General features: G+C 35.2%; 1 protein-coding gene across 3 annotated transcripts in view; it reads right to left on the bottom strand.

Annotated features, from left to right (window-relative positions):
* LOC150103179 (cytochrome b5-like) overlaps window positions 1-14,457 on the bottom strand; it is an 80,000-nt gene that overhangs the window by 2,210 nt on the left and 63,333 nt on the right. Inside the window, exon 5 of one of the 3 annotated variants that reach the window (XR_016548773.1) lies at window positions 1,543-1,652. The exons of the other annotated variants lie outside the window; for them this stretch is intronic. The gene's annotated coding sequence lies outside the window, so the exon portion shown is untranslated. The remainder of the gene's footprint in view (window positions 1-1,542; window positions 1,653-14,457) is intronic. 3 annotated transcript variants of the gene reach the window in all.

The raw sequence follows: 14,457 nt of genomic DNA on the forward strand, positions 1-14,457 counted from the left end.
GTTGTGATACCGCCACGAACGTGCTTGTTGGTGGCCTGATGGCTTGAAAAGTTATGTTTGGTCTCTAGAGCAGAGTTTTTCAGATTATCTAATCCTGAGCCTATTCAAGGCACAAAAGGTAAGATAGGATTATAATCTTTTGTGGGAAGGATTCAGATTAAAAAAAAAAAAAATGCAAGCAATTACTTCATAGTCATGCTGTTTGGTATAGTGTAAGAAAACGACTTTGTCAGGATCCCTGATGAACAGTGCATATGCAGTAATAATAATAACAACAGCAACACTATAATGGCTCATATGTGGCAATAATAATACAGTGCAATACTGTAATAATAATAACAATAATAATAATACCCCTGTACTGTAATAATAAGTTACAGAAACTATTGTGCTCTTTCTTTTAATTCAAACAAACAGAACATAAAAACAAACTCATACAAAAAAGTTTAGATAGGAGATATGAGAAATTTCAAAAAGAATATTAAAGGTTTTATCAATGTCTATTTTTTCATCATAAATAGCCTTGTAGCAGCTGATGTTCTAACTGCACAGTGAACCTTTGTAAACCACTGAAGGTTAGTGGTTTACAAAGATCTTGCTCCTCAAGATCTTTGTAAACCCTCAAAAAATCTTGCTCCTCAAGGCTTAGCAAATCCTGCTTCAATGAGATGAAAGACTTCAATTAATACTTTTGTCGTAAACTTTCTTGGCTCTGGATCTTCTGATTCTTTGTGTTTCTATCAGCTGCTTCTTTATCTCCATAAGATCCAAATGCAGTACATTGCCACTATTCACCATAGCTTTTCTGGCTTCAGTGATGTTTTCTTCTGCGAAGCCACAAAAATCATCACAGAATTGAAGGCACAATTTGTTTCACATCCCTTTAATTATTGACTGCTTCACTTCCTCCTAGTGGTGAGATATAAGGAGCTTGCACGAGCCCTTTGTTACATTTTTCTGAAATTTGCCAGCTCCTTGTTCTTTTTTTACTTTTTTATTTAAAAAAAAAATTTTTTTTGAAATATATTAAGCGACAAACTCATACGGTAACCTAACAAAAATTAGTCTATTCGGAAGTGTGTAGATTATTGTTTCAACTCCTCTATAACGAATGTGCCCAAGTTTGAAAATAAAATAAGCACATGTGCTATCTTTATCCTTCTCTCTTCTGGTAGCCAATCATATGGTAAAACCAGTAGCCAAGCAAATGTTCATGAAACTGTCATCAACGGTTGTTCCACTGGACATTAGTTCTGTGTTTGTCAGTACACTGATGTATAACAATTGTTTGTGCTTAAATTTAAAAATAATAATAAATTTAAAAACTGTATATTCAGAAAATTTTATTTTTATAATTGTAAAAATATTTTTACCTGTGAAACATGAAAAGACAGTCATATTTATAAAAATTTTTTGGGAAAGAAAAAGTAATGAAAAGTGATTCTGCTGATTCTACTGCAGTTGAAAATGAAGGTGAAGATAATACGCATATTGATTCAATGAATATGCAACAAGTTGGAGGAGAAAAAGAAAATCATTTACCTGATTGCTGGAACGAGAAGCAAGCATCATATTTCAAAACGCAGTATAAGAGGTTAGAAGTTAAAAATGGAAATTAAAAAATGCTCCTTGACTGGTACCGTTGATTATCACTTGAAGTATAAAAACAAAAGAGAAATATAACGTATTTCAATATTATTGTGTTTAGATAATATTTATTTATTATTTATAGATTGTTTGTCATAAAAACTTCTATCATAAACAAAAGAAATTTATTTTGTTTATAAAAATTTAAAAAAAAAAATTTGTATCTGCTCTCCAGCCAAAAGGCTGTGGGTTTGAATCCTGCCATGGGCATGGATGTTTGTCTGTCAAAATACTAGTGGTGATCGGTGGAAGATGGCATTGGTGTAGATGATGAAGGTAGTTGCAGTTGGGGGAATTGATGGAGATGGAGAGTTGTAGAGTAGATACCCTCCCTCGATGAGTCTTTGGACTCCCTGGAGGTGTTAGATAATAATATTAATAATAAAAATGGGGACATATTGCATATGCACGATTATAAAATATTTTATTCTTATTATATTTTGATAGTTAAAAAATGTTTTTCTTATGTAAGATAAATTAACACAGATGATTGTGTGCAAATATTTCATGTTCAGGTCATGAAATATTTGTTTAAAAATTATAGCCTTTACAGGTTGATTGTCCACTCATACTTTTTGATTGGCATTTGTACACAAGCTGTATTAATAAATGTTTTTGTGTGAAATATGGCTTTTTTTTTTTGCTCGACGATGCTAGCCCTTTGTTAAAATTTCCATAGTTCACCACTCTTCCTCCCAAGAATCAGCAGTGTTTTTGATGGCATCTTGGATGTTATTATTCTTCCAGAACTCTCTCAAGGACATCACATCATCTTCCGTAGCTCTGAATGCTTGAAGGAATGTATGCCGTAAGTAATAAGCCTTAAATGCAGAAATGACTCCCTGGTCCATTGGCTATAGTATCGATGTAGTGTTGGGTGGTAAAAATATGACCTTTGCATTAAGGTGAAAGTCATCTAAAGATGGTGGATGTCCAGGAGCATTCCAGCACAAGCAGAATTTTAAAGGAATTTTCTTTTACGAACAATAACGTTCCACAATAGGAATAAAACAGTTCAAGATCCAATCTTCAAACATGATAAGTGTGATCCAGGCCCTTAAATTTTGACTTCCAAATAACGGGAAGAGCTGCTTTAATAATGTGGTGAAGTCTGTGTTTGTTTACATGCGCAAAGGAAACTAGTTTCCGAATTATTAATTTAATTATCCTTATGGGAAGCCTGTTCGTAAGTACGGAATGCTGTAAGTTTGGTCGTCTGTAACCTGAGGACTGCCTGTATTTAGATATGGTGGCTGCCAGGAAAACATTATACACCAGTGTATGTGGGTGGTCTGAAAAGTTCTCGGCCTAATAATGAAAAAACAAATTTATAATTTCAAAATTATTTTTAATTTTTCAACATAATCTCCCTTAAGACTAATACATTTATTCCAGCGCCATTATTCCGTTCCTGTAGTCGTTCTCAGTAAGATCTGCAAAATATCCCTCTACAGCTGCAATCACCTCTTGATTTGAAGAAAAACGCTAACAAGTGAGGAAGTTTTTAGTTTTGGGAAGAGACAGCCAAATTCCAACAATTCATAGTGCAGATCCCTTAATTTTCCCATTGTCAAAACACCCTTGTGGGCAAGTGCATTGGCCTGATGAAAGATGATTTTTTTTCTTCTGCAAACCGGGTCTTTTCTCATGAATTTTTTCATTTAGTCTGGTTAAAAGATCGGAATACTATTCCTCGGTTATTGTTTTACCCTTTTCAAGATAATTAATAAACAAAATGCCTTTAGCATCCCAAAACACAGATGCCATGACCTTGTCTTCTTTGGCGCTGAACAACCGGCTTCTGTTCACTGTTTTGACTGCTGTTTGGATTCCGGTGTGTACTGGTGAATCCAAGTCTCATCCAGAGTAATAAATCAACGCACAAAATCAGTTTTATTCTTGTTGAAATGCTCCAAGCACTGTTCAGAGATTTTCATGTGAGTACGTCTTTGCGCAAGATGGGTGTGTTTCTGCATGGTACCCATCTTGCGCAAAGCTTTTTCATTTGTCATTTTTCATGCAAAATGTATCTTACACGTTCTTTTGAAATGCCTATAGTCTCAGCAATTTCACGCACTTTGACTTGCCGGTCATTCAATACCATATCGTGCACTGATCAATGATTTATGGTGTTGTTACACTTTTCGGACATCCTTCAAGGCTGGTACGGCCACGTTTAAACTTGGCAGCCCATTTCTTAATTGTCGAAAATGAAGGAGAAGAGTGCCTATAAACTTTTATGAACTTCGAATGAATTTCTTTTGGCATTAAACCTTCTTTTACAAAGAATTTTATAACTGCATGATACTCAATTTTATCCATTTCAAGGGATATGGACAACACTTTGGCTTCAAACAGCTGTATAAAACAAACTACTTGATAGAATGACTTGCAGTTTCACATTAATGCTTATGACAGATGTACCAACTTAGGAAAAAAAAAAAACCTTGTCAATAGTGTTGCCATTTATGGTTGAAGCTGAGAACTTTCCAGACCACCCACGCATTGCATTTCACCTCTCAAGCATAGTGGTAGTATTGTTATGGTGTAAGAGATGCTTCTCCTGGTTTGGATTTTGGTCATGTTAAAATGAGCAATTTAATGGCAATCTGAACAATTCTGTGTTGTGCAGCTATGAAGGTCTCATAGAAGATCCATTTGGGTATTAATATGATAACACATATTGCCATAGCAAGAGCTGTGATCACAATATTAGCAGAAATGGAAATGCAGAAGTTAGATTTACCCATAAAATCCTAGTCCTAACCCTATAGAGCAGTGCTGGTAATTCTTTTTATGCGTATGCCAAAAATTTACCAATCGAGTTGCTAACGTACCGGGCAGTTTTTAATAGGGGAAAAATTAATAGAAAATTAATATAACTTAATTTATTTATTTATAAATTTATAATATATATATTTATTTATAATTTTATAAATAATATTTTATTTTATTTATATATAAACTTTAGTGTAAAATTGATTATCGTATTATTAAATTGATTTTAATGATGGTTAAAAAAAAAAAAAGGTAATGAGAAAAATATTTATGCGTTGTAACTCACCATCGAAGTTAGCTGAGCAGGGGAAGAAGAAGCAGAAGGATGTCAACTTGTCGGCAAAAAGCTTACTATATTTACTCGTGTTATGTCTTGTTCTCTCTGTTATTTATTATTTTATATTAGACTTATCTTATTTAATTTCAACTCTTCCATAGCCAACAAATTTATATTCTTTAAGTCGACTGTGCCAGCCGGCAACTGAAGTCTGAGACACAATTTTAAGCTACTGAAAACAATATAGGGATCAAGAGGTTTGCAGTCGTGGTCCACCTTTCTTAGTTACTAATGGATTCCCCCTATTACTTATGCACGGTCTGAATTTTAACAAGTGGTAACTCAATTCTCAGAACAATGACAGACTCATGTGGTTTGAATTAAAGAAATACATTTATTTAGACAAAACACATATATACACTTTAGTCAGAAATTTCAATTCTAAGGAGCCTGAATTTCCCCCCCTCTTAAATTTACATATCCAAAATTATTTACTCTGAAATCTTATGGTATCAATTTCACACTCTTCTTTGTATAACTATATTCAGGCTCGGTTAATTTCTACTGAGTTGCTCAGTTCTCATTCATGGGAATAACACATATACATAGATACATTCTACAATCCTAGCGTGAAGCATATTAGACATACTCCGTCTTGCTAAATTCACATGAGACAATATTTTCTCATATTCTGGCTTTATCCTCCCCCAAAATTCAGTTAATATTTAAGTTCAAATTTAATACAATAATAACAATGTTTCTTCTAACATAAAGTCCGAAGCCTTGGTTCCCAGCTCAGCTTAAGCTTAGGGTGTCATTTGCTTTTTGGTCATTCTACGTCAGAATGTCCAAAAGATTACAGTTCTTTAGATATAAAGTAGGAGTAAGGAACTATATGGAGTTCCTTAACGTTCTGTTTCTTATTCCCTCTTTGGTTATTAGTTAATCTAATACGAAAACTTGCGTCTTACCGTTCTTGCTTTTCTGGTAGTTATTAGGACTTCCTTAACTAGATCTTCGGGTTTTCTCATCATATATTTCCTATGGCGTCTGCGACACACTTCTATTCTTTTCGAAAGAGTTTCACCTCTTCGCTGTTTTATATGTTGGCATGGCTAACCAACGGCTCTTTCTGGCAGCATTCCTTCAACGTGGCTACACTCGACGCGGCACCATACAGCAACTGGAAATGTTGCTGGGCACGGTGGCAAGCTTCACAACTATCCAGCACTTGGAATCAGGAACCAGGAACAGAAAAAAGAGCACGATTGAATTCGGTGCCGAAACCTATATACCTCGTGAGCGCCCTCTCTTGGTGGCTACTTCACGCACATAGCGGCGGCCGATTGGTTACCGCAGCTCCGAACTGTTTTTTACATGGCTCAATACATGTATTATCTTATATACAATTTTCAGCATTTATACAAATCTTTTCTCTGTTAAATAATTCACAAACATTATCTATTTCAATTATGGGGTTCTCAAAATTTACTTAATATCTACAAGAGTGTTTAGCCACAGTTCTGGCTTACCAAGATGCACATTTTCTTCTGGTAGGCATAAGCATGTCCATATCCATGGCTTTTAACGTTACCTTATGTTGGGTCAGAAATAGGATAGCTCATTAAAAGTGAGTTGGCACTTTTTCCGACACAACACTCGATAATAACTCTCCCTCGCGTATAACTGGCACCCCGATTTAACTTTACGAAAAATGTTTAAACGTGTTCACGTCGAGGCAATAGTAACTTGCTCCCCACGGTTAATAACGTACCCTCCCCAACAGTCATTATACTGCAGATGCAAGAAAAACAAGTAGTTTTATCGTATCCCTGAATAATATGTTGGGTCAGAAATAGGATAGCTCATTAAAAGTGAGTTGGCACTTTTTCCGACACAACACTCGATAATAACTCTCCCTCGTGTATAACTGGCACCCCGATTTAACTTTACGAAAAATGTTTAAACGTGTTCACGTCGAGGCAATAGTAACTTGCTCCCCACGGTTAATAACGTACCCTCCCCAACAGTCATTATACTGCAGATGCAAGAAAAACAAGTAGTTTTATCGTATCCCTGAATAATGTACAGAGGCTTTTGCAGTCTGTGTAATATACTTCTCAGCAAATAGTGCAATTAGAGACAGCTGGAATAAAAATGGGCTAACTAAAGAATCACATGTCGTCTCTCACAGAAACTATGCTGTACAGACTCAAGCAAAACCATATGTTGCACCGGAAACACAGTATCTAGCTAAAAACTGTTGTCCAATTTTTCAATTACATGAAATAAGTGTTTGTTTTATTGGATTTGAAATTCTCGATATCATTATGACAGATCACAAAGGCTAACTTCAAATAAAATTCTACCACGAATTGAAACGTCATATAATGGGTGTGCGAGTTCGCCTGCCAGCTCAAATGCAAACAAGCAGCAATAAAATTCAACCAAGGGAAGAAACTTTGTGTGAGTTGAGCCCACCGGTAACGAGAAGTTCTGCCAGAACAATAAACAACACCCCGTCGTGAATGTGTTAAAACTAAGAAATATATAGAATGTTATGACAGTTTCAGATGTTATGGAATTTGGTTGAAGAGAATTAGCATTTCGTCTCAACAATTGCAGGTTGTCTTTGGGTTACGCGATCTTTTGTTAATACCGCACCAATCATATGCACATCTTCATAGCTTCTCTCTGGTATAAAACAACATTTAACATGTACATATTGTATTGTAAGAATTAAAAAAAAAAAAAGGTTGAATAATTTATAAGCGTATAAAAGGATATCACCTGTAAATCGTTGATGTGCCAGCAAAATTCTTGGACGTGCCATAGGTTCGCCTTTTATGCTATAGAGAACCAGCATCTTTGTTTAGAACACTAATTGAAAACAACATCAATGTGTCCAATTTCACTTCAGGAAACAACTGCCATTTTGGTGGGCATAAAAGACCAAAATACCTGCATTCATTTTATCAACATTTAGTGGGAAGTGGATTGTGGTATTCATACTTTTTTTAATATATGTATATATATCTTATATACACACACACAGTCAGGTCTCTTTTTATGCGGTACATGCGTTCCACAGAAAAACGCATATAAAAAATTGCACAAAAAAGTTTTTGAAAAATTTTTTGAAAAATTAGGAATACGTTCCATAATTTTCTAAAACTGCATAAAAAAGTTTATAAAAATTCAGGAAAATAAGAATGCCTAAGTTTGTTTTAAAGATTTATTCATTTAATTTTATTGAAAAGTAACTTTTTTTTACATTTTGTCATTAGAATTATCGTCACTATCAGACAATATTTGCGAACTGGTGCAAAATCACTTTCATCACCAGAAGAGATAGTCAGCACATGAGATCTGTATGGTAAAGGCAATGGTTCTTCACAAACAGAATTAGCTTCACCCTTGTTCTGTGCTGATTTTTTTCTTCTGGCAATGTAATCAGTGATTAAACTTTGCGATGATGATGATTTCACTAATTTTTTATACAGCTCGTGATATCCAGACATACAGTTCTTCAGCTCGAGTTGGAGTTTAAAGGCTTGTTCAGAATTTGTGTCATTAACAAGAAAATGATTTTTCAATTTATTGCACAGTTCAAGATCATCTCAAATTATATTTGCAGTGAGGGAAACAGGTTTTTCTTCCTCTTCACTATCATTTTCTGGATCTCCGACGATATCTAATGTTAATCGCTATCCAATAATATCATCATCACTTAATGCATTATTCATAAGCAATTCGTCTACATCATTCTGGCTAAATGTATCAAAACCTTTTCCACCAATTTCCTGTGCCAAAGTAACGATTTCAGCTGATAATATAAATGTTTGAATGGTTGCACTGTTTGCATCCAGGCCAAGCTGCTTTCCAGCAGGTATTTAAAGTTTGTGGTCTTATTTCAGCGATAGCAGATGCAACATGATTGAAGCATAATAATATTAGTTTAATCCTTTTTCCAAGTGTGAGCAAACAAAGTTTGCACCTGAAAGTATCTTCAGGACTGGGGTAAGGTGGTACAACAGCAGGGCAACTCGTTGCAAAGGTGGAGCAAGCTACCAACACTCCTATCTCAGTATCTCCTATAATGCAAAACACATCTCCTTGCAGATATGTCTAATGTTATGCATTAAGGGAAGGGCCACTACCCAGGCTAGTTTCGACCTTTATTGAGGTCTCTTCGGTGGGAGCCGGGCCCAAGTGGAGATACCAGGCAGAAGCATTAGCAGGTCATCTCTACCTATAGGAGTTGCCAAATGGTGTGCTACCCTTTTTTAATAAATTACTCTGGATTTAGAGAAAGATGTTGAAAGTTTATTTTTCACTTGGTTAGAGTATAATAAAATTAGTTTAATCCTTTTTCCAAGTGTGAGCAAACAAAGTTTGTGCCTGAAAGTATCTTCAGGACTGGGGTAAGGTGGTACAACACCAGGGCAACTCGTTGCAAAGGTGGAGCAAGATACCAATACTCCTATCTCAGTATCTCCTATAATGCAAAACACATCTCCTTGCGGATATGTCTAATGTTATGCATTAAGGGAAGGGCCACTACCCAGACTAGTTTCGACCTTTATTGAGGTCTCTTCACTTTCAACATGATTGAAGCAGTCCAAAATAGAAAATTTTTTCCAATTGTCAGTTACTGTTAATGATTCATTTCCTAGTTTATCCAATATAAATTGAAAAGTGTGCTTAACGTAATATTTTTTAAAAGTAGCAATTATGCCTTGATCTAATGGCTGAATAATGCTTGTTGTATTGGGTGGAAAAAACACTACCTGCACATTTGGATGTTCTAAATGCAGATGACTTGGTGCATTGTGCAACAATTAATAAAACTTTAAAATCGAGAGCTTTTTGCTTCATATATCTTTCCACTTCTGGTACAAAGCAATTATTAAACCATTCAGTAAACACAGCAGTTGTTATCCAGACCTTTGTATTAGCCATCCAATGTACCGGCAGCTATTTTAGATCTTTGCCTTTTAAAGCACGTGGTCTTAGAGATCGAATTACTAAAGGGATTTCAACATTTGATCTCCTGATGCATTGCTACAAAGTAACGTTATTCGATCTTTGCTTGCTTTAAACCCACTTGCTTATTTCTCAGACTTTGCGATGTAAGTTCGACTAGGCATTTTCTTTCAAAACAATCCTGTTTAATCAGCATTAAACACTTAATTGGGACAATATCCACCATCTTCAATAATTTTGGCTAACTTCTCTTGAAAATTTTTGGCTGCTTCTTCATCTGCTGCTGCAACCTCGCCTGTAATCTTCACATTATGAAGTTCATTCCATTTGAAAAACCCAGTTAACAATCCTTTGCTAGCCAAAAATCCTTTATCAGTCTGGGAAGTGGAAGTAGCTTCATCCAATTGCTTCATCTGTTCATAAAACCGAAGAGCGTTTTGTTTAATTAAATAACCACTTATAGGAATCCTTCTTTGAGTTAATTCTTCAATTCAAATTACGAGCGCTCGTTCCGTTTTTTCTAATATAAAGCATCTCTTGAGAGGGCCAAATTAAATCTTTAAAATAAAAATTAGCAAAATTTAGACTTTCGATAATGAAAAGACAAACACTTACTCACATGCAAAATTAAACTTCACGGACACTCACTGTTTACATATTACGCCAGAATGTGTTGCAACACGCTGTTTATTATGTACAACGTGAAATTACGAGGTTTATAGGTAAAATTTTCCAACTGTTATACAAGCAAAATAGTTATCGCTTTAAAAACTACAATGATCATAAAAGAGAAGTTACTTTTCCATCGTGTAATAATAAACAACTCGTCCCACAATACGGATTGATTACCCTATTATCAGAATGAATTCTCCTTCTATTGACATGTGCAGAAGTGTTGAAGGGTCTCGTATCTGTGGAAGTACTATACATAAGTTTTGAAGCTATGCACCGCATAACTTCAAATCAGCATAAAAAGAGACCCTAGTGTATATACATCAAGATTCTATAACACAATGTCATGCATGGGTATGTGGTACGAAAAAAAAAAGGAACCTGTTAATGTGTTTCTTGAGGGTCTGGGATCATATTTATCAAGGAGATTGGGGAGGGGGAAGACACCCAAATAACAGAGGACAACAGAATGAAGAAAAAGAATAAGAGTTTGATAAGTATGGAACTGAACCAAAATGATGTTGACCAACAAATGCCCATATTTATACATGATTAGAGGAGAGCAGGAGGTGGCCAATTTAATGGAGCAGCATCCATGGAAATAACTACAGAAAAGATAATGCAGAAACAGAGCATCTATGGAAAAGTGAGATTATCTTCATCCCAGTTGAGAATGCCAGCTCAAAGAACATTGATTATAGAATTTGAAGCTTGTCATTTGAGTATTATAAGGTTTTGTGTAAATAAAGAAGAGGATGAAGTATACTCATTAGCAAAACTATGAATAGGACTAGACGTTATTGAAAGAAGGTTCACTGATATATAGGAGGAGTATCACAGAGTCCTGATACTCTAGCATTAATGGGAAAATTTGATGAGGAATCCATCTACCAACATGCAATGAATGACCAAAAAAGGGAGCTGGCCATCCATTCACAAAGAATAAGAGGGAGACCAACAAATGATAGCTTAGCAAGAAGACAGCAATGTCAGATTCAATGAAATGTCTTGGAAATATCAAGAACAACCACATGAGTGTAGTGGAATTGTTAATAACAATCGCTAATTAATTGGTGGATTTCCAGGCAAGTGGCTGTTAATGACCTCTTCAGTATTTAAGAATACTGAAGAGAAAACAATACAATGATAGTTTAAAAGTTGACTTATCCCCCTTTTTTTAGAAACAAGCCAGATGAAATCTTGCTTCCATGCTGTTAAGAGTATAACAGCTTGTATAGGCAATACAGAATAGTTGTTAATTCTAAGCACAAGCTTTTAGTACAGCTGGAAGAATACTATCTGGATTAGGGAACTTGTTAATATCAAGGCTAGTGAGTATTTTTCTCATGTCCTTCTGATGAAAGATCAAAGGTTGCACACTATGAGTATTTCATGGTATTGTGGGAGGAAATTTGCCATGGTCATCTAATCAAGAGTTGGAAGAAAAGACTGATGCCAAGAAGCTTGCTTTATCTTTAGATGCGAGTATGGTAGGGCAGAAGTTTTGTCCAACAGTGTCATGAGTGTCTTGTGTTTCTCACTCCACTCAAAACGTCTGCCTTAAGCGAGGCATGAGACCAGAAGGCTTAACTGCCAATTGAGTAGTAAGCAAGCTTAGTTCATTTGGCCCTTACAAAGTAAACTTTGGATTTTTTTTTTTTAAACAGACTATGTATGCTGATGAAGAGAAGCTGGAGTTTTTAACTGATGTATAAGAGGAGTGTCACAGCCTGAACAGAATGAAATTCTAGAGTAGCTGAAGTGAAAGCATACTGAATTTTTTTATCTTGGATCGCATTGGCACATTTGTTGGAGAACAAACTATTCTCCAACAAATGCTGGAGCTGACTTTGCAAAGTCAAACTAAGGTCAAATGAACTAAGCTTGCCTACTGCTCAATTGACAATGATCTTTGGCTTAAGACAGAAGTTTTGAGTGGAGTGAGAAATACAGACACTCATTTCAGCAATAATAATCGGAATAATTGTCACAGAAAAGAGATAAACAAATTGAAAGTCATCCCAAATGGTACTGTTGCAGTGCCATATGATACGAGGCTGGAAGAAGCAAAATCAGTAGAAAAAGAAACATGGACAAAGTTATGCTCAGAAATGCCAAAAGGAGAGTTAACTACAATGATCATAAAAGAGAAGTTACTTTTCCATCGTGTAATAATAAACAACTAATCCCACAATACAGATTGATTACCCTATTATCGGAATGGATTCTCCTTCTGTTGACATGTGCAGAAGTGTTGAAGGGTCTCGTATCTGTGGAAGTACTATAGATAAGTTTTGAAGTTATGCACTGCATAACTTCAAATCCGCATAAAAAGAGACCCGAGTGTATATATATCAAGATTCTATAACACAACAATGTCATACATGGGTATGTGGTATGAAAAAAAAAGGAACCTGTTAATGTGTTTCTTGAAGGTCTGGGATCATATTCATCAAGGAGATTGGGGGAGGGGGAAGACACCCAAATAACAAATGACAACAGAATGAAGAAAAAGAATAAGAGTTTGATAAGTATGGAACTGAACCAAAATGATGTTGACCAACAATCATTTTGGTTCAGTGGTATATCTGGAGGGCAAGCTGGTTAAGAACCAGTCAAGGGTGTTAGGAAAGTGAGGATTATCTGGTATTCTGCTGGGTTTGTGAACAATTTGTTAGATCATTACTGACAGCAAACAAATCACTTCTCAATAAATGTTCTAAGGTAAGAAAATCTTGAGCCAAAGCAAATCATGTAAAGGAGGATTCTAGATCTAATAACCTTTGACATGGGAAATCAGATCTGATAGCACATGCTCTATCCACTTCTTACAGAAGACAAGATGGTGTAATGCAGAAAGTTGAGATGAGCTGTACCATAGTCCCCCACTTATCTGCAGATTCGCTATCCGTGGTCAACCTACAGTCCAAAAATATTAAATGGATAATTCCAGAAATAAACAATTTATAATTACACTGGCAAAGTGGATATTAAATTCAACATTATTTCAAAGCTGAATGTTTATAGTAACTATGAAAGTTTTGTGAATACAATACAAGAATACAACTCTCAGCATCCCCAAAATGCCCTAGCTACTTAAGTCAAGTAGTTGCAAGCTAAGGGAAACTCGAGGATGCCAAGGATTGTATAACATAAGCTCTCAAGTCAACTTACGAAACTTTTATAGTTTCTACAAACATTCAGTTTTAAAATAAAATTGGATCTAATATTCACTTTGCCTATGTAATTTTACATAGGCAAAGTGAATAGTCAAAATGAAGCCGTATGGCTTTTTTTTTTTTTAGTAATAGACAATTCATAAGTTTTAAATTACATGCCATTCTGAGTAGTTCTCAGTTATCAGATCGACTGTCGCAGTATTGCAGTGTAATACTGCTATAGTCGAAGTATTGTAGTGCTTGTGTTCAAGTAATCCTTATTTTACTTAATAATGGCCCCAAAGCTCATGAGTAGTAATGTTGGCAATTTGGATATGCCAAAGAGAACCCATAAAGTGCTTCCTTTTAAGTGAAAAAGGTAAAAGTTCTCGACTTCATAAAATAATAATAATAATAAAATCATATGCTGAGGCTGCTAAGATTTCATTCACATTTGGATAACTTTTATTAAGTATGTTGTTATAATCATTCTATTTTATTATTAGTTATTGCTATTAATCTCTTATTGTGTCTAATTTATAAATTAAACTTTATCATAGGTATATAGGAAAAAAACAGTATGTATGTGTATATACAGGGTGTTCGGGATAAATTTGACAGTTACGTAAGGAAAAAGAAAATCTTCTTTGTATCTATTAAATTTAATGAATTGACAAAAAAACATTACAGGCAGAGTTAATTACAATACTATCAACAAGATTTACTCAAAATAACCACCATTAGCATCGATCACAGCTTCAATTCTGCTTCGGAACCTCGAACAAGCTGATGCTACAGTCTCCCTGGGAAGGGCCGCAAAAACTGTTTTAATTTTATCCATTAACTGGGCTTTTGTATTACTGGAAGTGCGATTGGTGTCTTTTTCAACTGCGCCCCATACAAAATAATCCATGGGGTTAAGGTCTGGGGAGTTTGGAG

Source organism: Typopeltis vanoorti, chromosome 9 (assembly GCF_054136105.1).
Source record: "Typopeltis vanoorti isolate ZY-2024b chromosome 9, IOZ_Tvanoo_1.0, whole genome shotgun sequence".
Taxonomy (NCBI): Eukaryota; Metazoa; Arthropoda; class Arachnida; order Uropygi; family Thelyphonidae; genus Typopeltis; species Typopeltis vanoorti.